Here is a 27093-nt window from a genome sequence, read left to right as displayed (position 1 = left end):
CTCTGCAGCAGAATCTGTTCTGAGAGCAGTCAAGATATCCATCCACCCATCCATCTATCTTTTTTTTTTTTTTTTTTTTTTTGAGAGAGAGTACATGAGTGCAGGATGGGGAGAACAGAGGGAGAGAAAATCTTACAGGCTTCCTGCCTAGTGTAGAGCCTGACATTGGGCTCCATCTCAAGACCCTGAGATCATGCCGTGAGCTGAAATCAAGAGTCAGATGTTTAACCAACTAAGCCACCCAGGTGCCCCCATCTGTATGGTCTTTTAAGGTGCTTGGATGAACTTGAACCACAGTGAGGTTTGGAAAGCACTAGAAAAGCTCAGGTTCTGCTCCCGGATTTTGTAATGTCTTGGTTGAAGAACCAAAACTCTAAGGAACTTTCAGGTGTCTACCATTTGTTGACGGGTAAAGATGCCAGCTTGGGTGTTGAGGGCATGTAGAATTCCCTGGGTAATTTAGGGTCCTCCAGGAGAACAGTTTCTCAGCCAGGCTTGAGAGAGGGCTATAGACAGAAACTGGTGGCATAGGAAAAAAGAGAACCTCCCAGTTTCCCCTGTGGTCTCCAGCTGGGACCTTGGGGAAACCGGTTCCCACAGGTGAATGGCCATTAACAGACAAACCCTCTATTTTGAGGGCTTGAATAAGATGGTGCTTGACTTAAGTGGGGTTGAAAGAACTGGTTAAACCGATGTTCCATGCTCAGCTGACCAATGTTACATATACATGTCTTCAATGGATTGTGAAATGAACACATTTGATTTCATTTTGAGTTTTGTTTTTGTTTTTGTGTTAAGATTCTGGCTTTGCTGAAGAAATTAAATGAAGGTCGATAGGGCCACGGGTCGATAGGTTTACAGCCCTTCTCCACAATGATCTAGTGCACCAGTGTTGTCAGTGGTAACAGGCAGCCTTGTCTTGTGTGGAAGAAACAGCATTGTTGTTTGTCCTGAGTTGCTCTGCTTCTTGGCCCATTAACCAAGGCTTTCCTCCTCCTGTGGCTTCCGAAGCCTCAAGATGATTACAAACTAATAACAGAGCATTACATTTTCTTGGGAAGGTTTGTGTTTTGAGCTATTCCCTTTCCCACATCCACATCAGTCATAAGCACCTGCTCCTGCCCTGATGTCCTCCTTGCCCTAAACAGCAGCCAGGAGTGGTTCTCACGTGGCGCTTGCTGACAGGGAGCCTGGGGTTAAGGTTTGTCCTGCAACCTCCCTGTCTAGTTGGGTGACCTTGGGTAGGTCACTTGATTCTCGGAGTGCTGATACCTTCACCGGTAAAATGGAGATTGTATCACCTGCTCTGCCTACCACATGAGGATGTTATGAGGGTCGAATTAGAAGAGTTAATGTAGGTGAAAGTCCTTCACTAAACTATAAAGCATGACACAAGTGCCCTTGCTGCTTGCTGCTTGATGCCTCCGCCCACATTTATTCACTCCTGGCTGGCCGTGTGGAAGAAATTACACAGATTTTAGAGTCAAATAAGGCTCCATTGCTTTTCCGTTTCTATGCAGGTCATGTTCTGAGTCTCGGTTTTCTCATAAATAAAATCGGGATATTTTTATTTGGCATTTATTTATTTACATCTTTATACCCTGATTCAGTGTTATTATGAGGATTAAAGTTCAGATAATATATGTAGAACACCTAACATAGATCTGGCCCCCAGTAGGTTCTCAATAAATGGTAATTCTTTCTCCTTCCTTGCTCATGGTGATTGTACTGTGGTATGACCCAGCTGGCATGCCTTCCTTTATAAAGGAAAATCTCTTTCTCTGTGTTGCAGAGGACAGGCCTGCCTGCTAGATTCTCCATCCTTGCTGGCAAGGGTATTTGCTTATGGCTCAGATATGCTTTAAATTCTCTTTGTAAATTAGTAGACTAAGAAATTACATAATGAAGTTTTGCTCCTATATTACTTGGGAATAAAGATACCTCAACAGCATGTGTGGAATAATCCCAAATGTTTGGTTGACTGCAAAATTAACATGAGACAGTAGTGTGATGGAGTGAGTAGAAGATCAGTGTATTTTAGGAAGCACTAATGGAGGGGTCCCGTCATACTGGACTCATCCTACACTCATTTGTGTAGGACAAATCACACCTTCGGAAAAAGACTCAGTTTAGGATGCTGGTACCCTGGGTTGGTTCACTAGACGGGGAGGGCTGGCAAAGAGCTTGTGATCCAGGGTCTTTGAGTAACTGTTAGAGAAACTGAGGATACTTAAGCTGCAGGAGATACATTTCAGAAGAGATAAGTTATTGTCTTCTGTTCTTTGAATGGACTGAGCACTTAGAGAAAATAGACCACCACCATTTTGCATTTATGCAAGAGTATGAATTTCTAAGGGGTATGTACAACCAAGCATTTGAGGTTACGTGATTTCACAGAGAGGAATTAGGGACAGTAGACAGAAGTTGTAGGGAAATAGTTCTAGTCGTCATTCTATTTCTACTCCTACTTCAGACTCTGGGCTATTGTAGGAATTGGCCATTATAGCCCATTAAAAACTGGGCTTCCTTATGGCCAGTCTCATAATGGCATACATTAGATATCCAAAAGAATATTGAAATAGGAATTGAAAAGCAGCATAACCGCAAATATACTGGAAATTAAAACAGGTAACAAGGGACAGTATATACAGCTTTGTGTCGATTAATTTGAAATAGCAAAATGGTCCATTGTCTAAGAAGCTATACTCTATTAAAACTGACTCAAGAGAAAATAAATGACCTAAATCCTATGACCTTGAAAGACATTAAGTCAATGATTAAATCTACCTACATTATGAATTAAGATACATTTAGTTTCTTACAGGCAAATCTCACCAAATTTACCAGAACACATAGTCCCAATCTTCTATGAACTATTCCAGAGAAATGAATAGAGTATGAAAAGAAAGAAAATCCACAAACTCACTTTATTAGACTGGCACAAAGTGGAATCCAAAGTAAGACAAGGATAGTAGGGAAAATTGTAAGTCTAACTTACTTCCAAATACAAAGATATAAATTCTGAAAAAATTCAGCAAAGTTAGTGACTTAACAAAAACAATAATACACTACTGGGTTTATCCTGGGAACACAAGGATGATCTAATCTTAGGGAAAAAAAAATCTATCACTATAACTTACCACACTAGCAAACTGGAAAGAGAAAGAGCAAGAGAAAAACACATACTTACCTTACTAGAGGAAGAAAAATCATTTGTTGAAATGTAATACTCATTCATATTAAAAAAAATTTTGTATTAAAAAATACAAATAAGAAATTTTATTTTGTACATACTTCTTTCACAAAACTTGAAATTATTCTGAAAATCGGGCAGTATTTGATCTAACAAATGTAAATTATCCATTTTAGGGCACAATTTGTGAATGAAAATCTCTTCTCAGATTCTCTTTTCACTTTTCACATTCCTACCCTTTCACTGTTACCTAAGCCTGACATTTTAAAAAAATTATTTATTTTTGCACTTTATTGAAGTATACATAACCAACATACTAAAAATCTGCACATATTTAATGTATATAGTTTGATTAGTTTGGACATAAACATTCTCTTCTGATATCCCCACAATCATGGTAATATACATATCCATCACCTCCAAGTTTCTTTGAGTCCTTTCAGTTTTTTGGGGAGGGGTTTGGAGGGATAAGAACACAACACGAGATGTTCCCTTTTAGAAAATTTTAAGTGCGCAAACCATATTGTTAACTATAAATACCATGCTTTACAGAAGATCTCTAGAACTTACACTTTTTTCTAACTCTAATGTTATGCTCATTGAACATCTCCCAATTTCCCATTCCCCCTATCTCCTGGAAACCACCCTCTAACCACACTTTTATATAAGTGGAATCATCGGAGTATTTGTTCGGCTGTGACTCACTTATTCACCTAGCATAATAACTTCCAGTTCCATTTATGTTGTTGCACAGGTTAGGATTTACTTCTTTTTAAAGGCTGAATAATATTCCACTGTATGTATAGACCACATTTTATTTATCTATCCTTCTGTCAGTGGACATTTGGATTGTTCCATACGTTGGCTATTGTGAATAATGCTATAATGAACGTGGAAGTACAGATAAGTCTTAGAGATCCCATTTGGTTTCTTCTGGGAATATACCGAGGAGTGAGGTGGCTGGATCATATGGTAGTTCCATTTTTAATTTTTTAAGGAACTTCCATAGTGTTTTGTTTTTTTTTTTAAGATTTTATTTATTTATTTGACAGACAAAGACCACAAGTAGGCAGAGAGGCAGGCAGAGAGAGAGGGGGGAAGCAGACTCCCTGCTGAGCAGAGAGCCCAATGTGCCCAAGAGCCCAAGGACCCTAAGATCATGACCTGAGCCAAAGGCAGAGGCTTAACCCACTGAGCCACCCAGGCACCCTCCATAGTGTTTTCTATAGTGGTTGCACCACTTCACACTTCTACCAACAGTGTACAATGGTTCCAGTTTTTCTACATCCTTGCCAACACTTGTTACCTTTGCTTTTTTGACAATAGGCATTCTAACAGGTGTGAGATGATATCTCATTATGGTTTTTATTTGCATTTCCCTAATTAGTGATGTTGAGCACCTTTTCATATACCTGCTAGCCACTTGTATTTCTTCTTTGGAGAAATGTCTGTTCAAGTCTTTGACCATTTTTTTTTTAATTGGGTTATTTGGGGATATTTTTTCTATGAGTTATAGGGGGAATTATCTTTTTTAAAGATTTTATTTATTCATTTAAGAGAGAGAGAGAGAGAGAGTACATGTGAGCAGGGGGAGGGGCAAGGAAAGGGAGAGAATCCCAAGCAGACTCCGTGCTGACTCTAAGCTTGACATGGGGCTCAATCTCAGGAGCCTGAGATCATGACCTGAGCTGAAACCAAGAGATGACTGCTTAACCGTCTGAGCCACCCCAGCACCCTTGTAGGGGTGATTATCTTAGCTGAACAAATACACCTATCAGAAACTTATAGCAAACATTATATTTACTGGTAAAACTTTAGAATTATTCCCTTTAATATCAAGAGTAGGAAAAGATGCCAATTATCACCATTTCCATCCAATCATTATTTGAAGGTCCTAGTCAGGGCAATAAGAGAGAAAGAAAAGCTATGAGGACTGGAAAAGAAAAAAAAAAAAACCCAACAACAACAAAAAAGCAAAAATATCACTACTCATAGGAATAGTATCACATTTATAGAAGCTAAGAGAAAATACAAACAATTAGAACAAATATATTAGTTACTAGATACAGGATTAGTATAAAATAATTTGCATTACCATACAACATCAATAAATAATTTTGTAAACACTAAATATTCCCAAAAATGCCAGTTCTCCCAAATTAATAAATTTGAAATAATCCCAATTGATTTTTTTTTGGTATATTTGGCAAGATGATTAAAAAAATTATATGGAAGAGCAAAGGAGAAAGAAGTTTGAAGAAGACCAAAATGGAAAGGCTCACTCTAGCATATTCAGTGTGTCAGTCAGGGTTCAGTCCAGAAAGCAAAGCTGCAGTGAGTGTAATGACATAAGTGGCCTATTCTAGGAAGTGGACCTTACAGCTCTGGGAGGAGCTGGGAGAATGAAGGTCTGGAAGGAAAAGCTAGAGGATCAAAGAAGAAACTTTATGCAGTTGTCTAGGAGGAGAGGTATGGGTAGACAAGTCAGAGATGACAGGGAAATCTAAGAAGCCAAGCACACCTAGCTACCAAGGTTGCACTGCAGAGGGAAGCACAGGGAGAGATCTATGCAAAAGGATCACTTCTGTGCAGCCCCTTGTCTTTGGATCTTAGCCAAGTGTCTGGTAGAGGACCTTGAGCTTCAGGACCAGCAATTGGAGCTACAGGACCAACAGTTGGGAAGAAAAGCTGAATGCAAAGCAGAAGAGAACAAGGGCAAGTTGGAATACTTTTGTTACTTCCATGTTCGTATGTCAGTCAGTCCACCTAATTGTGAAGACTTTCACCAAATAACAGCCTCCCTTCACTTCCACATCCCAAGGTCTCACACAAATCCTTCTTCGCCAACTTGAACCTGGAACCATAAGGGGAAAGGAATTAGCTCAACCAATGCGACAATGGCAAGATTAATATTAAAGCTATTGTAAGGAATTACAATATTATTATTGTAGTATTATGTGTTATAGTATTTGATGCAGGTAAAATAAATAATAATAATAATAATAATTATTATTATTATTATTATAACAATAATAGAATAATGGAGTAAAACAAAGAGGCTAAAACCAAACCTAAACATATATAGAAAGACAAGAAGTGGCACTGAAAATTAGATCAATGATACCAAAATATTTGTTTTCTCATGTGGAAAAATAGAGTAAAAAAAAAAATCCTTTCTTAACACTAATCACAAAATTAAATTCCAGGTGCATTAAATCCTAAAATTCTAAATGTGAAGAGCAAACTTTAAAAACCTTAAGAAAAGAAAATATCTCAGAACATTTTTATGACAAAAGTGAGGAAAAAAATTAAACGAAAAAAAATAGAAGGGATACAGTTGACTAGATTCTGATTAAAAATTTCATGACAATTGGTTTGACAGTTTTATTGCTAGGATCTTGGGTCATAGACTAACTGATATCCTCCCCAACCTTCACCCCCGTTTTTGGCCAAAATTGGAGTATTGCATGGACTAGAAGTGGGGATTAGAAGTTTTCCTCTAATAAAACTTGGATTATTGAAAAGCAAAAACAAAAACAAAAAATCTTCATGACAAAGTATTCCATAAAAACTGAAATGACAAGCCACTGGCCAAAAGAAGATATTTGGAACATATAAATACAAATGATTATTACTCAGGAGATTTTAAGACTACCTACAAATCAATATGAAAAGGATAAAGAAAGGAATAATAAGTTCATAGAAAACAAGAATTGAATGGCCAGTTCAAAATTCTGACACAGGGATGACATTTATTGAGAACTAACTTATTGTTTCAGATGCTTTCCATCTGTTAACACACTTAAACCTTGCAATAAATGCATGAAGTTGGTACTACTAGCTCTTTCCTCTTCCAGAAAGAGAAAGCAGGACCTAAGCTCATACAACTAGTAAATGATTAAGCCAGGATTTGGACACCAACCGTGTTGCTCAAAAATTTGCCTCTTGGGGTGCCGGGTGGCTCGGTGGGTTAAAGCCTCTGCCTTCAACTCAGGTCATGATCCCAGGGTCCTGGGATTGAGCCCTGCATGGGGCTCTCTGCTCAGCAGGGAGCCTGCTTCCACCTCTCTGCCTACTTGTGATCTCTTGTCTGTCAAATAAATAAATAAAGTCTTTAAAAAAAATTCTGGGGGCACCTGGGTGGCTCAGTGGGTTGGAGCCTCTGCCTTCGGCTCAGGTCATGATCCCAGGGTCCTGGGATCGAGCCCCACATTGGGCTCTCTGCTCAGTGTGGAGCCTGCTTCGTCCTCTCTCTCTGCCTGCCTCTCTGCCTACTGGGGGTCTTTGTCTGTCAAATAAATAAATAAACTCTTTAAAAAATAATCTGGCTCTTAACTAGTGTGCTGTCTTACCAACTTTTTAAAAATGTGGACATTTGAAAATATTTATTGTTAGCCATTACATGGCAAAATGAAAACAACTGTTCACTGCTTGTGGAAGTATAAATCAATACAACCACTTTGCTGGAAAGCAATTTGACTTTACAAATAAAGTTGAAGGTGCACATTACTCTAGAACCAGCAATTCCACATCTAGGTTCGTAGCCTAAAGTCTCACATGTGTAAACAAGGAAAATGTACAAGAATGTTCATTGTAGCATTGCTTGTAATGCTGGGAAAATACAGTGTGGAATATTCATACAATGGAATAGTAATACGAAATAATCTAGATAAATCTCTATGATGTGATGTTGATGAAGAAAGAAGTTAGGAAAGGCTGTATACAAAGTTTGATGCCATTCATATAATAACAAAGTTTAAAAGCATGAAAACACATGATATACATATGTAGTAAAATCATAAAACATGGAAAAAATGAAACTTGGAATTCAGGAAAATGGATGCCATTGTGAAGGAGAGTTAAAGAATGGGATGACGGTTGGTGCAGGAATCATCAATCATATCCAGAATATTGTTTGTTTGGTTTTTAAAAGAAAATATGGCAAAATATTGAGATATGACACAACTGGGTGATGAATATATTCTATTATTTTCTGTCCTTTCAGGCTTCAATGACCTGACGTACTCATGCTTCTTACCTCACTTTTCACTGTATCCCCCTTTCATACTGCTGCCCCACGGAGTCTCCTATCCTTCATTGGTCAAGCTGTCTTTCCCCCTTCCACACTTTCATCCATGCTTTGCCTCCCCCAGGAATGCCATCCTCTGCTTAAAGAAAAACACACAAAAAAGAACAAACAAGCAAATGAAAAACCTCTGTTCATCTTTCATGGCTTGAAATATTTTATTTAGAAAAACACTTGAAAGTATATCCATATTCGTAGCAGCATTATTCATAGTATCCAAATGGTGGAAGTAACTCAAATGTCCATGAGTAAATGGATGAGTAGATAAAGTGACAGCTACATATAATGGAATATTATTCAGCTTTTAAAAAGAAGGAAATTCTGATACACTGTAACAGGAATGAGCCTTCCGGCGCCTGGGTGGCTCAGTTGGTTGCTCATCTGCCTCATGGTTTTGGTTCAGGTCATGATCTCAGGGTTGTGAGATGGAGCCACGTATTGGGCTCTGCTCAGTGAGGAGTCTGCTGGAGATTCTCTCTCCCTCTGCTCCTCTTCTCTCTTTCTAAAAATATAAATAAATCTTTTTTAAAAATGGCTGAAGGGATGCCTAGGTGGCTCAGTCAGTTGGGTGGCTACCTTCAGCTCAGGTCATGATCCCAGCATCAGGGGATCGAGTCCCATATCCGGCTCCTTGCTCTGCAGAGAGCCTGCTTCTCCCTCTGACTCTCCCTGCCACTCTGCCTGTCTGTGCTCTCTCTCTCTCTGACAAATAAATAAATAAAATCTTAAAAAATAATGGCTGAAACTTGAGGACATTATGCTGAGTGAGGTAAGCCAGTCATAAAAAGCCAAATATTGGATGACTTGACCTATCTGAGGTACCTAGAGTCATCGAATTCATAGAGACAGACAGTAGAATAGTGATTGCCAGGGGCTGGGGGAGTGGGGTTTAATGGGGACGGAGATTCAGTTTTTGCAAGATGAAAAGTGTTCTGGAGATGGATGACGGTAATGGTAGTACAACAAAGTGAATGTACTTAGTGTCACCGAACTGCACACTAAAAATGGTTAAAATGGTGTTATGTATATTTTACCATCACAGAAAATACAAAAGAGAGACACCTGAAAGGCAGCATATGATATTGTCAGAATTTCTATTCAAAGTCCCCTCAGAGGGAGATTCCATCTCTCTCTCTCTCTCTACTTCTCTCTCACTCATCTATGAGCCTTCTAAGTCCCCAGATAGATGCCTTCTAGCCTTCAGCCTGTTGCCTTCCTCTGCTCCTCTTCCTTTGTGGATGTGTTCTGTTTTCCCAGCAATATGACCATTTTCCCTCTAAGGAAACCCCATATTGCCTTCCTGCTTTCTCTGACTCTACCTTTCATCACCCCAGTGACCACAGTAGACCCCATGGTGCTACCTCCCCTCTGGACCAGACCCTGCCCTCTGAGCCCTGGTCTCAGACTAGATTTCCAGCTTCTCCATCTATTTTCATCCCGCACTCAAGCTCTGAGTCTGTTTTCAGAGCTGTGATCTCACTTCCTCTCTGTTTTCTTCCTGGGCCTGGTGATTTGCATTTAGTATCTTGACCCTGTTCTGAATTGTAACCAGGATTAACGGAGCTATTCTGCTTTGCAAGGAGAGCTGACTCTTCAGTTCCTGTGAGGGAACTGTGATGTGATTCCATTTCACCGTTTATCAAATCTGGACTTGCTTGTTATCGTGAAATCACTTAAAACCTTTAGGGTGACCTAGTTAAATGCCTATAAATACTTCTCTATTTGCATGTATATGCATAGAAAATGGCCCAAACTGGTAACAGAAGTTACCAAGGAGAAAGTAATTCATTGAGGTCTGTGACAAGGACTGACGGAGCAGAGAGGGAAAAACTGACTTTTCGATTCTCACCTTCTTGAATCTTTTTTTTTTTTTTTTTTTTAAGTAGGCTTCATGCCCTGCATGGAGCCTAGTGCCAGGCTTGAAGTCATGACCCTGAGATCAAGACCTGAGCTGAGACGAAGAGTTAGACACTTAACCAACTGAGCCACCCAGGCGCCCCTCACCTTCTCAAATCTTTCATAGTAAACATGTGCCATTTTTACAATAAGAATAAACATTTGTGTTGAAACGCGGTGTTCTAACTACTATAATGAGTTCTCAGTTTTTGACCCTGAGATTCTCTCTTCCAGAGGCAGCTGGATGATAGATGTGCTGCTAAGTATAACTTCGGCTTCTAGGAGAAATCATGATACAGAGATGCAGTTTCCAATCCAGTAGGAGAGTGGCAAGGGCAGGGTATGGCTATGGACCCTTTTCCTCATTTGAAAAGGACATTTGTGAAGGAGTCACTGTGTGGATGTGGAGATGAATTATGAGGCTGTCACTCTTGTCCAGCAGCTGCTTCTGACTCTGAAAGCAGTTTAGGGGAGAGCCAAGTGGAATGGAGCCCTACCCTTTTAATTAGCCCCAGGAGCCAGGTAAGGTAAATATTTGTGGCTGAAACTGCATGAATCCATGGAAGCTGGGATTTCAGCCTAGCAGCATAGTGCTGCCAAGTTGCTACGAGACCCAGAAAGCTGGAGCTACGTGCTGCCTCAGAAGGTGCTTCTGGGTTTAAGAGGAGGAAGAATAACGAACAGAGTGGTGGTATTAAGGTCTGCATGTTCATGAGGATGAGGAGGGTATATCTGTGCCTTATGCTAAGTCACAAATTGTACCTATTTTAATTTTATCTCAATATTGGTTTCTATCTTTAAAAGAGCAACACTCCCAATGTAGACATATTTACTTGACTGCATTTATTAACTCATTCTCTGGTTTCCAGTGATATTAAGTACAAATCAGACTTGCATAGCCCCGCTTAAAACTTTTCAATACCTTTCCATTTCTCTTAGGAGAAAATCCTGAGTCCTACAGCCACCTAGGCAAGGTGACTGAAAAATGTATCCTCCAACCTGGGATGGCTTTTAATATTTATGGTGGGGAAACAGGTGTAAAGTGGACTCTCCTAGAAAAACCAAGAGGTATCCATGAAGCTTTGTTGGATGTAGCTTTTGGCCTCATCTTTTACTGTCCCCATCTGCTCACTTGGTACCGGATATGCTGGCTTCCCTTCTGTTGCCTCAAGAAGTTATCTTGGGCTCTTTGCTGTCCCCTGGATTGTGTTCACATGTGCTTTATTTCTCTTTGGGGTCTTAGATGTCAGCTTCTTGGAGAATACTTCCCTGACCACCCAGTATGAAGTGGTCTCCCCAGTTATTCGGCATTTTATCTCTCTGCACATTTCCATCATCATACTTAATGAACAATGACAAACGAGATTCTGCTCTCTAAGGGTCTTCTTTATGTATTTGTTTATTATCTGTATCATCTGCCAGAATGAAGACAGGGACTTGCCTGTCTTCACTGGTCTGGCACGGGGTAGGTGCTCAGTAAACACATGGCAAGTGAATGAGCGATCAGGTGAAGGTCTTTAAGGTGGACTGAGCGACCCAGCGGTGCCCACTGCTTTGATTCTCATCATATGAGTAAGGTCCGTCTTCAGTAGAAGGGAATGAACTAAAACAGAGAAAAGCAGAGGGGAGAGAGAGAGAGAGAGAGAGAGAGAGAGAGAAGGGGCTGGGCTGATATTGGATGAGTCCTTGGTTACAGGCCCTATGGATATACAGTTTATTCTTTACTTCTTCCTTAATGGGGTGAGATTCAGATATAGTGTAAATAACCTATTCTCCCCTTGCTTAACCTTATGTAACTTAGAATTGGGATTGGGGCTCCATTTTTGCAACCAAAAACTTCTAGCAAAATACAATTAACCTATTTCCTTTAGAATATATATTTACATCCTTTTAAAAAGAAAGCATTGTAGCAGAATATGCGAACTATACCCTATTATCTATGTTTACCTTCTTCCTTGGGAAGTTAAGAGAGTGTGTATTAGTTTCCCATTGCTGTTGTAACAAACTGCCAAAAAATTAGGAGCTTAAAGCAACACAAGTTTCTTATCTTACAGTTCTAGAGGTCAGAAGCCTAAAATGGGTTGACAGGGCTGTGTCCCTTCTGGAGGCTCTAGGAAGGACTGTTTCTTTGCCTTTTCTAGCTTCTAAGGGCTACATGCATTTCTTGGCTCAGGGCTCCTTTCTCACATCACTCTGACCTCTGCTTCCACTGTCACATCTCCTTCTCTCTCACCCTTTAATGCCCTCATAAGGACACTTGTGATTACATTGAGCCCACCTAAATAATCTAGGGTGAACTCCCCATCTCAAGATCTTTAGTTATATCTTCAAAGTTCCTTTTTCCAGGTCAGGTAACATTTATGAGTTTCAGGGGTTGGCACATGGGCATCTTTAGCAGGCCTTTATTCTGTCTACCATGCAAGGTATGCCTTTTTTTTTTTCCTGTTTCCTCTTTTTTTTTTCTTTTTAAAGATTTTATTTATTTATTTGACAGACAGAGATCACAAGTAGGCAGAGAGGCAGGACATGAGAGAGGGGAAAGCAGACTCCCCGCTGAGCAGAGAGGCCAATGCGGGGCTCGATCCCAGGAACCCGGGATCATGACCAGAGCCGAAGGCAAAGGCTTAACTCACTGAGCCATCCAGATGCCCCACCTGTTTCCTTTTTCGATGGCTGGGATGTTGGTATAACAGATGGAGTTCAAGCAACCACCTTGAGCCAACGGTTTGGAAGTCACTGGTTAAGGAAAGAAGAATAGCAATGTAGAAGGCTCTGGGCCTCTGACAATTTTGTAAAGCTGACTTCTTTTAGGTAATTTTGAGTTTTCTAAACCAGACTCAAGCAACCACATTTTTTACACTCTTTGACATTCTCCCTCTTCACTTGGTTTTATATCACACCTAGTTTTCCATGCTCTTAAGTATTTTATAAGAACTTGAGTTTTGATGACACTACAATAGTCCAGTTTTTATTTGAATCTCCTCCAACAATTTGACAATTAGATTGTTTGCAACTTTCTTTTGCTATCACGAATTAAAAGTTCCAGTTTTTTAGTAGAAGATTCTGAGGGGAAATTCATGACTTTATGTAGATCTCGCATCATGTCATGTGCCCGTGTTTGACCATTAAAGTTCTAAGTCTGGCATGAGCAGCTTACCCTGATTAAATGAATAGCATCTACAAGAAAATCCTTAACTTTGCATCTCCTGAATTTGAAGATCTAAGTACAGTAAAGTGACAGGAACATCACAAATACAACAGTTAAAAAATTACTAAGGAGACAATAACATTGTCCAGGCAATTAAAAAAAATTACCCTTTTGCATACTTGAGTAAAATCTGATTTTATTAAATTTTTATGTTGAAATTTTTTTTGCATAGAAGATTGTAGAGGAAAGAAGTGAGCCCTTTGTACTCTAACTCCCCAGTGGGCAAAAATAAGTTATATTATTGTGTCAATATCCCACACAAATAGCACATTAGGCAATCTTTATTGCTCTATATTGTTTCCCTGAATAGCGGTCATAAAAGAAGTTCAAAGGAACACAAGTATAGGTCTACGATAAGAACCCTTCTGTAATATGCAGTCACAGGGGTGTGTGTAACTATAGTGAAGATCAAGTCCACAGTGTTTTCTTTGTGGATGATTTTCACTTGCCTGTAAAATTTAAATGTTACTTATTTATCTATTTATTTAGCTCACCACTCTCAATTTCCTTACCCTTTATTTTTCTTCCCCATAATTTTTACTATTTAATATTGTATATTCATTTGTTTACTGGTTTTGGTCACCTCACTAAAATGTAGAGTCTAGGGGTGCATGGGTGGCTCAGTCAATCAGCCTGTTAAGCGTCTACCTTTAGCTCAAGTCATAATCTCAGGGTCCTGGGATAGAGCCCTGCACTGGGCTCCCTTTTCAGTGCAGAGCCTGCTTCTCCCTCTCCTGCTCCCCCTGCTTGTGCTCTCTCTCTCTCATTGTCAAATAAATAAATAAATAATAAAATAAAATAAAATAAAATAAAATATAAAGTCTGTAGGGCAGGATCTTGTCTACCTTATTCACTGGAGTCTCCAGTGTCCAGTCACACATACCAGCTGCAAGATGAGGAGGGTCTGGAGGTGAGACCAAAGGGATGTGTGTTGACTGGAGCCTTGAGGAACTGCAAGGACTTTGACTGTACCCTGAGGCAGTGGGAAGTCACAGAAGGGTATTAAATTGGCAGTTGAGGGGGCACCTGGGTGGCTCAGTGGGTTAAAGCCTCTGCCTTTGGCTCGGGTCATGATCCCAGGGTTCTGGGATCGAGCCCCGCATTGGGCTCTCTGCTCAGCAGGGAGCCTGTTTCCTCTCTCTCTCTCTGCCTGCCTCTCTGCCTACTTGTGACCTCTGTGTCAAATAAATAAATAAAATTAAAAAAAAAAAGTAAATGTGCTACTTTAAAAAAAAATTGGCAGTTGAGGGATGGTGAGTGAGATGATCGGATTTGGATTTTAGATAATAACTCTGTGTTTGGTGTGGAGATAGGGTTTGGGTAGGAGGAAGTCTGGAGTCATGAAGACTGATGAGGAAGCTATTGTGACTTGCCAGATACATGAAGATGAGAGCCCAAGCCAGAAAGTTGGTAATAATGAGAACAATAATAGTGATTACTTTAGCAAGGTTTTCTGCATGGTCACTAAAATCCATCCCCTAGACTACATTTTCCAGGCTCCTTTGCAGTTCGGTATGGCCATGTAATAGTTCTAGCCATAGAATATGAGCAGAAATAATGAGTTCTAATTCCAAGTCTGACCCGTAGAAATCTCCTATACACACTCCTCTCTGTTCTTTCCTTTTTCTGACTAATAGGAATGGAGAAACCATATTTTGGAGATAACAGGAATCCATTAATGTAGATCCTTGTAAAGCCACGTAGAGAAAAGTTGCCCCAATTGACCAAGATCACCTTGGAATGTCACATGAGGAAGAAATACCTATTGTGTTTGAACCATTGAGCTAAAGCTATTTTAGCTCTATTTGTTAGAGCAGTTAATGTTGCCCCAATGAATATAAGCACTCGTTTTTGGCTAGGCACCATTCTTAATACTTTAGGTATGATAACTTATTTAATCTTCACAACAACCCATTGAATAACATAATGTTATTATTATCCCCAATTTACAGATGAAGAAACTGAGATACAAAGGGGATATGTAACCTACTCATATTACAAAGCTGGGAAATGAGAAAGCCAAATTTGAGAGTTCTGGCTCCAACATTTTAGGCAATACCTGATAGTGGAAATGGATTAAGATTAATAGTTTTGTTATTGTTTTTAGAATTAATGGTTTATTTTCTTTTCTTAAGATTTTATTTATTTATTTGACAGAGAGAAAGAGAGTGTGTATGTGCATGTGCACAAGCATGGGGAGTAGGAGAGGGAGAAGTAGGCTCTCTGCTGAGCAGGGATTCTCCTTACATGGGGCTCAATTCCAGGACCCTGGGATCACGACCTGAGCGGAAGGCAGATGCTTAACTGAATGAACCACTCAGGCTCCCCTTAATAGTTTTTTTTTTTTTTCTCCAAAGGCATGGACGTCCTTTCTTTTCACTTGAACCATTCTGAATAAAAACAGAACCTTAAAAATGGTTAACAGTCAAGTATGAACATTAATTAAAATTAAAGTCACTAATTATGACATAATAATATATATTTTTTAAGTTTAAAGAGATCAGCTCTCTTTTCATTGTATGGAAATGGACCCTGAACCTGAGATTTCCATGGAGGAGGTTCACTGGGAAGTGCTCCCTGAAAGTGATGGAAGCGGGTTTGGGCAGAGAAAGAAGTTGAACCGTGATACAGTCACAACGGAAGATTCAGCCTATTTCATGGGAAACTCTGGAGCTGGGACAACCCTTCAGAGTTATTTCCCCATCAAGCAAGGGGTCTGGGTTTTTGTGTCCCGCTTCAATCAGTTATTGAACGTGGGCTGCTGGCTGGGAGGGGACATAGTTTTGGGTGAGGCGGCTCCTTTGGACAGGGATTCAGCTGTGATCCAGGGCTCCCAGCAGCTGGAGGAATGGGCATCATGGTTTTGAAGGGGCAGGGAGAGGGGGAGAAACTGGATAGTGCATCCCAGGATTTGCTCTAGAGCAACTAAGAATAAGTAAGTACTCTATTTGTAAATCTTGGTCATTCCGGATTGTGGGGCGTCCATGGTCACTCTGTGGGGTCCATGTTCATCTTGTGGGGGTCCATGTTCACTCTGTGGGGGTCCATGTTTCCCCTGTGGGGGTCCATGTTCACTCCGTGGGGCCCATGTTTACCTTGTGGGTCCAGTATGAAACCTTTTCTATCTTTTTAACTAACAAAACAAAAATAATTTCTTTCTCTTTTTCTCCCTTCCTTTCATTTTTCTTTCATGTGAGGAAACTGTAGCTTCATTTTGTCTCTCAAAATGAGTTGTTCTTTGCAACTATAATTTTTTTTCATTAATCTATTTCAACAAAAATGTCTTTCATCATGCCTTCCTCTTTTCAGTTACAAATGTAAGTGTTCCTGAACAAAACATTCACTTAAACAAAGCAAAACAAAGCTTTAAAGCTCGGATAAGAAATCCATTTTTTTCTTTATTTCTTCTTTTTTTTTTTTTTTGGCAGTTCTGTCAAGCCCATAATAGAAGTTCTGATGATAGCCTTAGAATTGTAGGTGAGGTGAGAGGTGACATGAAGTGTGCTGGGCTTAGGGACAATATTATCTTATGAGTGACTGCTTGCTGTCATTGTGGATATATAAGACTGTTTATTAAGCCTGAGTCTGAATGACTATATGAAACTGCTTGATATACCCCATGAGTATAACCTTTACACAGCTCTAATTGTTCTGCAATGCCTTTTTTATTTCCTGGGGCGACAGTAATTTTCTGACCTGATATATATAAGATTAGAATCTAGCCTTCTGCAGGCTGCATTTTTGCCAAGTAATTGGAAAAGTTTTAACAATGAAGAAATTTATTTTATTTATTTTAGAGAGGAGGAGGGAGGGGCAGAGGCAGAGGGAAAGAGAGAATCTTTTTTTTTTTTAAGATTTTATTTATTTATTTGACAGACAGAGATCATAAGTAGGCAGAGAGGCAGAGAGAGAGAGAGAGAGAGGGAAGCAGGCTCCCTGCTGAGCAGAGAGTCCGATGCAGGGCTCGATCCCAGGACCCAGGGATCATGACCCGAGCCGAAGGCAGAGGCTTTAACTGCTGAGCCACCCAGGTGCCCTGGAGAGAGAATCTTAAGCAGGCTCCATGTCCAGTGCAGAGCCTGATGGAGGGCTCATTCCCATGACCCTGAGATCATGACCTGAGCTACAATCAAGAGTCAGACCCTTAACTGACTGAGCCACCCAGGAGCCCCAGGAGAAATTTATTTGAAAAAGTAAAAATGTTAGTAATTAAGTGAGGTTAAATCAGTGTAGAGACACTTATGTTGTGTATACTCCGGGCAGCCAGATGAAATCAGTCACTCATTTAACAACATTAATGTGTAGCTTCTCTGTGCCAGGTGATATGCTAGGTGTGCCCAGAATCCAAAGGTGGGTGAAACAGATGAGGTCCTATCTCTTACAGAGTGTACCTTCTAATCATGGGAACAGAAAATAAGAAAAAATAAGAAACGATTCAATGTTTGTAAGTGCTCAGAAGGAAAGAAAAGTTAGGATTCAATTTATTTATCCAGTCCTTCCTTCCTATTTCAAGAGGCTGTGCTGGTGAGATATTGGGTCTTTTAGGGAATTATTGTGAACCCAAACTTACTGCTTGAATAGGCAGATTGACACACTTGGGATTTATTGGGGTAGGGAGGAAGGATTTTAAAACTTTGCGTATAAGTGTGACAGATATAATTCAAACTTTTTCCTGGGACTGACAACGGGCATTGTTTATGAAGACACTGCTTAATATTCACGGTTAACTGGTGAAAACTATTGTGGGTACTCTTTTAGCCAAGTTCCACTTAAGTGACTAGTAGGAGGAACCAGTGGTTTTCTTGGTGATTTTCTTGTTGAAGATGTGACTGATAGACCAAAACCCAAGTCTGCCCTCACTGGCCCTTCTCTTCCCCAAGAGCTGAGCTTCATGTGTTCTGAGACTCAGAATTGTTTGTTCTTGAACGTATTTATGCCAGTTCTACTGGTTATTCAGACTATACAATTTGCTTCAATATTACGTTAACTAATGAAACAGGAGTCTGAAGAGAGAGATGGAGAGAGAGAATTATTAAAATGAAATATTATTTAAATGGAATGATGCTTTGAAAAGACTCAGCAATGACAAATAGAGAAAAAAAAACTACAGTATTTTGCTCACAACTGTTTTTAAGTTCTCATCCACTACAAGGAAAGAAAAATTGGAAATGAAAAACAAGATCTTATGGGTGTGGTTTCAGTAAAAAAAAAGTGGCTTTGGAGCCTTTCCAGTGAACTCACAGTAAGGGAAAGGGCTAAGACCTTCCACCAGATGGGTGAATACATTTACACTTATTTGAGTTAAACTATAACATTGACAACATAAACATATCCTCCCCCCGCAAACATTTCTGATTAGCCATTAATTATCAATTCTGATTGTGTTGCATATGATTTTCACTGTATTTTTGTGTGTTAAGTGCAGTGGAGACTCATGATCCCTCCATTCAAAGAATTCAGGGGTATAGTCCTAACATTATTTAGTGTTTCCCAATAATTCCTTAACCTGAGCCAAATCTCCATTCCGTCATTTACACAGTGAGTAAAAGCAAAATATTTTCACTTTTCAGCAGCCCCTTTCTTTTGAGAACATTGAAGCTCTTTAAGGGACAAATTTCTAAGTAACCAATCATGTTCAGGTCACCCTAAAGAGGTGAACAGAGATGTTTCTTATCGTCTCACTGAGGATGTTCGACCCATGCTAAATAGCTAACAGATGTCTCCGTGCCATCTCTCAGAAGCATTATATTTCTGCTAAGCTCCCTGCCACACTGTATCCTCTTCTCTATTCTTAATAATTCCCAGTATTCACAGTCCCAGAGAACTATGAGAGCATTGAAAGAGCACTTGTTCGTGGGCCAGGACACATGGGCTCAGACCCTGGCTATGCCACTAACTTGTGGAACCTTGGACACTTCAGTCAGCCTTTCTGTGCCTCAGCTCCTGTAAAAAGAGACTGTTCGTCCTTGTCAAACCAACCAACCAACCAGATTGGGCGGGGGGCGGGGGGACATGTTTGTCAAAACAAATATGGACCCTCTAACTGCAGATAGAGAAATATTCCCCTTTCCAAATGTGGGCCCTCGTTTTGTTACAGCGTTTTTGATCATGTGTTAATTTATAGGTTCTGGTTTGCACTTTCATTATCGAGACCAGAAATAGAAGTCCTTTCTCTTTTGTATCCCCATCTTGCCTACCTACTCACCTTTACCATCTTCCATCGATGACCCCAGACTCTTAGTAAGAAATTTAAGGAAAAAAATAGACCATGGTCAGGATAATGATCTATACCCTGAACTGTAAGATACCAGTAAGTGGCTGTCATTTTCTATTGGTTTTGAACAACACTGTATCTCTTCACTCATTCACAGAAGCGTTGCTGGTAATAGTTTAAAAAGAAAGAAAGAAAGAAAAGAAAAGAAAAGAAGGGAGGGAGGTAGGGAGGAAGGAAGGATATTTCCAGCAATAGGGGATCGCTCAAGTAAATGATGGTATTTCTATATGATGGGAGATCATTGATAAAAAGATGTTGTAGGTGAATATTTTTGGCGTAGAAAAATACTCATGATAAATAAGTGAGAAGGCAACCCCAAATGAGTAATGTACAACAAAATCCCATCATTATTTTCTTCTGAATAAAAATATTTGGAATGAAATACAATGGCTATCTCTGGGGTGGTGGGATTACAGAAATAAATTTCCCTTCTTTATCCTTATCTGCATTTTCTAATTTTCTATGATGGACGTATGTTGCTATTGGCAAAAGAAAAACCTGATTTAAATTAAATAAAATCCCACTGATGCAAAATATAATTATGGGAATGAAGAACAACATTTTGAAAAACAGAAATGCCAACTTTGAATAATGAACTAAAGATGAAAATTTTTCAAAAATAGGAAGGATAAATTTCATTCTTTTAAAAAAAGTATGACATCATTTAATGACAATGTTTAAAATAAATGAAGTATCAATTGCAAACCTCTTTCTTCTTCCCAAATTCTACCTTCAGTTGTTTTTAAAATGGACTCACATCATGGTAAATAAGCATAGTATTTAAAAATATCTAAATTAAACAATTATTGATAGTGACACTATGTAATTTTTTTCCTTTTCTGACAAAACATCACTTTATTTTTTTTTTTTTAAGAGTTTATTTATTTGAGAGTGAGCAAGAGAGAAAACACAAGCAGGGGGTGGCAGAAGCAGAGGGAAAGGGAGAAGCAGACTGTCTGCTGAGCGGGGAGCATGACATGGGACTTAATACCAAGACCCTGGGATCATGACCTGAGCCGAAGGCAGACGCTTAACTGGCTGAGCCGCCCAGGCGTCCCCAAAACATTACTTGAAAACAAATCACTTTTTAAGACACAGAGGGGATGTCTGTATCTTTCTTATCTTATTAAAAACTGTAAGTTACCAAGTGCCTTCTATTTGCGTATGTGTCAGATATTTGGAATGTTAAGTTGATTGGTTAATTTATGTAATCATAACTGCCTTAAGACATAGGTATTACTATGTCCATTTTATAGTTGCTGAAAACTAAAATCCAAAAAGTTAAGTTTCTTACTCAACCATAAGGAGCAGAACCACATGCCTTAAAATAATACTTAACAGATTATTTATTGACTCCACTCTGCTAGCCACTGTGTGCTGTGTGCTGGGGCTATACCAATGAACAAGATACAATGGTCCCATCCCTCAAAGAAGTTTATGTTCTGGTTGGATGACATGGACCAAATAATTGTAAATGTAATGAATTTTACAAAAGGAGAAGTAAAGGATGTAAAGGAGGAGTTATTCTGTTCTGCAACATCTGTCCCATATAGAAGACATTTACAACAAGATATGAAGCACGAGTAGGACTTAACTGGATGAAGAATGGGCATGGAAGAGTATTTCTGGTAGAGGGAATGGTATGTGCTAAGTCACTGAGATGATATTTTGCTGCAACAATCTGGCATAACCAATCATTCCCAACTCTGGCTTGAAATAATAACATTTCTTTCTTTCACATGGGTCTGTGGACCAGCTGCAATTTCGCTGGACTTGGCTGGACTCTAGGACTCAGGTCTCCCTCACATGTTGCTTCCTCTCTTTTGACCAGTAGCATCCTGGAACATGTTCTTTTCATAGTCCATGTCAGGAGCACGCGCAAGCAAATTTAAGACCTCCTGTCAGGTCCAGGAACATTTCATTGGCTAAAGAAGACTGGCCATGCCCAGAATAAATGGGATGGGGTAAATATTTTACCTCATGGTGGATAGTACTTCAGAGACACATGACACTGAAGGTGCAGGAATAATTTAATACAGGAAGGATGTGAAAAATTGTGAACAGTGATTCAATCAACCATGCCTGGATTTTTCAGGAGCCCATTGCCAGTATGGCAAAAGTATAATGAGGGAACTGGAGAATGATACTACTGGTTGCTCTTCTCTTGTCATTGGCTATGCTTGGGAGCTTCTCACTGTAGAGATTATACATATATTACACAATATATATATGTATATATACCTATATGACACTACATATATATATAGGGAGAGAATTATATATATATAGAGAGATTATGTATATACATACATTACATACATAAATAGAAGAGAGGGAGAGATATTATATATATAGAGAGATTATATATACACATACACACATATATAGAGAGAAGAGAAGGGGAGAGAGAGAGATTATATAAGCTTATTTAAGGTTATTCCAGAAGATAACAAGTTATCCAACTTCTCCCTGAACTTTATTTTCCAGGAGTTGACCAACGATAACCATATCAACGGTTATCCTGCGAACTGCTGTAGCGTTGATTGAATTATATGTTCCTCCTCTGTGATGTCCCAAGTATGGTGTCTCTGTGTGACAGTCGCACACTCAGGAGCTATGCCTCAGAGGCAACGAAACCAGTGTTTGAGCCTCTGAGCACATGGCATTAAATTTGGTTGCTGCTCATGCTCCTGGAATGGAGGTCAGCTATTTTACACACAGTGAATAAGACTAACCAGTCATAAAACGTGAGGAAACATCTAATTTAACCACTTGATCCCACGAAACACAATCTTCTATTCGGTCAGATCGTTTTGATAATGTTACAGGAATAGTCCGGTTTATTTTTACCCATCGCTGTACAGATACATTCACTTGCTTTACAAGTGCTTAGGTCTAATGCCTGAATGAACAGGTGTGGGGACGTGAGCAGGCCAGATAGACACGCATACAGTTCATGGGTGTGACAAGCACAGGCGTTTTTTGAACAGAGAAGTCACTCAACACAGACTGCCAGTGCATTATTAGCTGTAGTGATATCTTCTGCCGTGGAAAACCGTGTTAGTTTCGGTTGAGGTTATCTTATTTTCCCTCTTGCTGATGAGAAGAGACAAAACAGAAATCAGTGCCTTGATGATGATCTATTCTGGAGCCAACATTTTCCCTTTTTTGTTGAAAGCTCAATTTTATAATCTGGACGGCTGAAAACAGAATCTATTATCCTTTCCGACAACGCTTATTTCCCATAAACGCAGAATTTTTGTTAGCTAGCTCACAGTAAATTTCACTCTAAAGGAGGTGCTGTTTCAAGGAGAATCAGTGGTTCGAATGGATTTGGAGCAACTCCTTTCCCCTCATTCTGCTCCCAGTTACGTAAGCCTTCTGCTGGGCCACATTTTGTACGTCGCTGCTCGGTCTGCAAAGCAGTATTTAAGAAAGACAACCACAGTTTTCTGGTTTCCTCTTCTTAAATAGGTTGATCCTGCTTCTTTGAGCCCCTCTTCACCCTTATGTGTGTTTTCTTGAGCTTTCAGTCTGACGTCCCTTCAAAAGGCAGCATAACGTGCACATTCCATACCAGCAGCCCTGAGAAATGACATTCTCTCGCACATTCCCTAAGTAGAAATGCAAGGAATGGGAAGAAAAATACCCTGATTGTCAGGAACAAATGCAGTCCCTTGTTACTTCCTGATGGTTAGTTTTATAAAGGGGCTGTGGGATCATCTGCTTGTATGTTTGCTGAGATGTCATTCCATGCATTTAAGAGGCATTGATTTCCACTGGCAAATCATGGGGCTTGATTACAGAGAGGTAGCAGACCAGACTCGGGCTTAATTTATGAGTCCTGTTCACAGGTCTGTCATTTTCGTCCAACTAAGAAACTGATTTACTTAGTTTTTCTTTCCAAAAATGGAAATAGCCTTATTATTTTTATGACAGCTTTTCAGTGTTTAAATGAGTCCAACCAAGTGAAAGTTGTAGCTGCATTGCAATATTATCAACTTGATGGATACTTCTCTCCCATTCTGCTGTGTTCTACAAAACTAACTTATTTACCTAAACTGACCACGGTAACTGACTGCTTTGCCATTGTAAGGGCCAAATCCTTGTTTTATACTGATGATGGGATAAAATGAGTATAAAGGGTACATATGATCTCCATTTTTATGAAATAATAAAGTATTAGAGTTGGTAGAGTTAGTAGACATGTTTCTAGTGATGAATATTTCTTTTTTCAAATTTAGCAGCTTTGCTTGTGAGTCTGTATTCCCCAATCGTTTGTTAGAAATTTCATTTCTGGGGTACCTGGGTGCCTCAGTGGGTCTGCCTTCGGCTCAGGTCATGATCCCAGGGTCCTGGGATTGAGCCCCGCATCGGGCTCCCCGCTTGGCAGGGAGCCTGCTTCCTCCTCTCTTACTGCCTGCCTCTCTGCCTACTTGTGGTCTCTATTTGTCAAATAAATAAATAAAACCTTAAAAAAAAAAAGAAAGAAATTTCATTTCTGCTTATATATGATACAGATTATAAGACACTCTAAAAACCTTTCTGGAATGAGGCCCAATGTAAACCTATAGGTAAATAATATAAAAGATTGACTAATTTAACTGACTGATTTGCCATTGTAGAGACTCAAATTCTTGATAGAATTATAGCCCCCATTGATAGGGACATATGGCTCTTAAGCCTTGAAGAAATGTAGAACCTTTAATAATCAGTTGATACAGCTTTCTTTTAAAATGATAGATGGTAAGAGGTTTAAATATAAAAAATAACTTTGTACGGGGCGCCTGGGTGGCTTAGTTGGTTAAGCATCCAACTCTTGGTTTCAGCTCAGGTCATGATCTCAGGGTCTTGGTATTGAGCTCTTCCGCGGGCTCCATGCCCAGCAGGGAGTCTTCTCAAAGATTTCACTCCTTCTCCCTCTGCTCTTCTTCCGCCCCAAATAAATAAGTAAATCTTTAAGAAATTTCACTTGTATATGACTGGGTTAGATCACTGTAGTTTCAGATATTTTGGCTAGATGTTAAGTTCATCTGCTATAGTAGAAAACTTGAAGCTTCAGAGACCTGAAGATGAATTCTGTGTTCCCCCAAAACCCAACAAAAAGTACTGAGTCTTATCTGTACAATGGGCCAACACTTGTTCTTCCTACCACATTGGGGTGTAACAGGCATGGATGCTGTTGAAACCTGTAAAGAAGCGCACGTGTGATTTTAAAAGCAAATTTAGACATTTTCTGTTTTTACTGTTACTGTTTAACAGCAGTTAGCTGTTTATTGTTTTATACTTTGGAGTTTCTGGCCAAAACAGAAAGAGAAGGAAAAAGGAAAAGGAGATCTACAGATTGGAGAAACACATTTAATCAACAAACAAAAATAAAAGACAAGCAGATGGTGAATGCCTGATCAGTCTTTAAAAATTATTAGTCTTTATCAACCTTAGCAAGGCCATCCAGAAAATATAATAGAAAATAAAACACACCAAAGGAAAAAAAAAGGGGAAAAAAAGAAAACACAATTCTTAAACTATAAAGTCTGTAGGAAATAACCCAACAAAGACTTGTCTGAGAAAGTTGAAAACTCAGTTACACATTTTAAAAGAAGAGCGGAATAAATGGAAAGATATGCCACATCTTTGATATGTCAATATGTCAGTTTCCCTTAAGATTAACCTACAAATTCAATGTCAGAATTATGGCCAGGTTTTTTTGAGGACTTTCACATACTTATTCTAAACTTTTACAAAGGAATGTAAGTTCGTGATGCCTAAATCCATTCTGAAAAGGAAGAGCAAAAAGAAGGGATTCACCCTCCCAGATAAAACCAGTGTGGGACTGGTGTAGGAGCAGCCAGAGAAATCTATGGAAAAGAACAGGGAGTCAGAAATAGACTCACTTCCGCATGGAACCTGTTACAGAATAAACATGGCAACATAAATCAGCAGGGAAAAGACGGACCACCTAAAACACTGATCGGTGATGGAGAAATAGTTCATTATGTGAAAAAAAAAATAGATTGGCGCACTATCTCAAGCATATACAAAGGAGAAATCTGGTGTGAAAGTAAAATTTTTCAGAATTTTACTGAAAAGTAAAAGCCAATAGAAGGTACTAGAGGTGTTAAAGATTCTCAAAATGCAAACCATAATTAGAAAATCTAGTAGATTTTCAGAATCCAGTTTGAAAGGTGTCCCTGAATAAGCCAATGGTTAAATGAAAAGCTGGGAAAATATTAGTGGCACAGAGGTGAGCAAAACGCTGTGTACACCACTGGAGCTGGGAGCCCACTGCCAAGGACACCTGCCAGGTGATGTAGCAAGAAGAGTATGCCTCATGGCTAGAAGTGTGAATCTTGTGACTGTCATATTCATCCTCTCTGAGGCTGGGGCACGAGAGTGCTATGTCCAGAGGATTAAGAGACTGGGTGAACTAGCTCCCCGCTCCTTAGCTCCGTCCAGAGGTCACATAGGACTGGTGGGTGGGAAAGCCAAATGGGCCAGCTCTTTCCTGCAGGGCTTTGTGGGGCCTTCCATACCCAGGGGGCAGATTGGCCACAAAGAGATGGCTTTGCTCATGGCCAACCTGCTCTCTGAAAGCAGAGCTTTGTCTTTTTCTGCTTTATGACCTCAGCTTCGGGGAAGGCTTTGGCTCCCCAAGTGTGGCCTGAAAACATGGGTGATGATGCACAGGGCAGAAAGCAGTCTGCTGTACTTGGTGGCGGTGACCTGAGCTGGATCCACTGCTTGAACCTGGGGGATGGATAAAGCAAGTCGGCCAGGGCCATCCTGCTGTTAGGGAAGGCACGGAAATTAATGACAACTCTGTGCCAGGCACTGTCACCCACATCTTTTCCTTCATTTCCCTGTAAGTCTGTGAAATAAACATTCAGAGAGGGACAATCGCCCAAAGTTACCTGGCTTGTTAGGTGACCCACTGAGATTTGAACCCTAGGTCTGCTTGACTCCAAGACTCACTGGCTATTGTTGTGTTTTCTTTTTCACTGCCTTATACTCTATATCTGCAGACTCGGAGCAGAGTTGGGTTGGGGTGGGATGGACCTGTGGCTTAAGAGGACTCCAGGTAAGTCCCGTCTGGGTCTGATCTTGGCAGGCCGTTCAGTTAGGTGATGGAAAGTTACATTTCCCAGAGCTGCATCTGAACTTGTACCCCCGTGATTAGCTGATTTTAGGCATGGCTTTGATTTCTTAGCAGAAACTGGGTTCCTGTGAAATCATGACATTCCTGAAGTATCGTGCTTTGCTTGTCATTCAGAGAAGCCCACAATTCCAGGAGATACATTACACACTATGGATGGAGTCCCTTATCCAGGAAGGAAACCGGGCCAGCCTTCCAAGACAGAGCTTGCTCTCAAGTGGAATTTAATTTCTCTGTGCTTCTGGGATCTGACAAGTGCTTTGAAGAACTGTCTTCATTGGCT

At 39.8% G+C, this 27093-nt stretch overlaps 1 long non-coding RNA gene across 1 annotated transcript in view; it reads left to right on the top strand.

Moving 5' to 3' along the window:
- The window catches only part of LOC116877477, a 106360-nt gene extending 79554 nt beyond the window's left edge, over positions 1-26806 (top strand). Inside the window, exon 6 of the long non-coding RNA XR_004384656.1 lies at positions 26680-26806. This is a non-coding gene — a long non-coding RNA (uncharacterized LOC116877477). The remainder of the gene's footprint in view (positions 1-26679) is intronic.
- Positions 26807-27093: the final 287 nt, after the last annotated feature.

Source organism: Lontra canadensis, unplaced genomic scaffold (genome assembly GCF_010015895.1).
Source record: "Lontra canadensis isolate GAN:19392208 unplaced genomic scaffold, GSC_riverotter_1.0 scaffold52, whole genome shotgun sequence".
Lineage (NCBI taxonomy): Eukaryota > Metazoa > Chordata > Mammalia > Carnivora > Mustelidae > Lontra > Lontra canadensis.
This window is presented reverse-complemented; position numbering and strand designations above follow the sequence as displayed.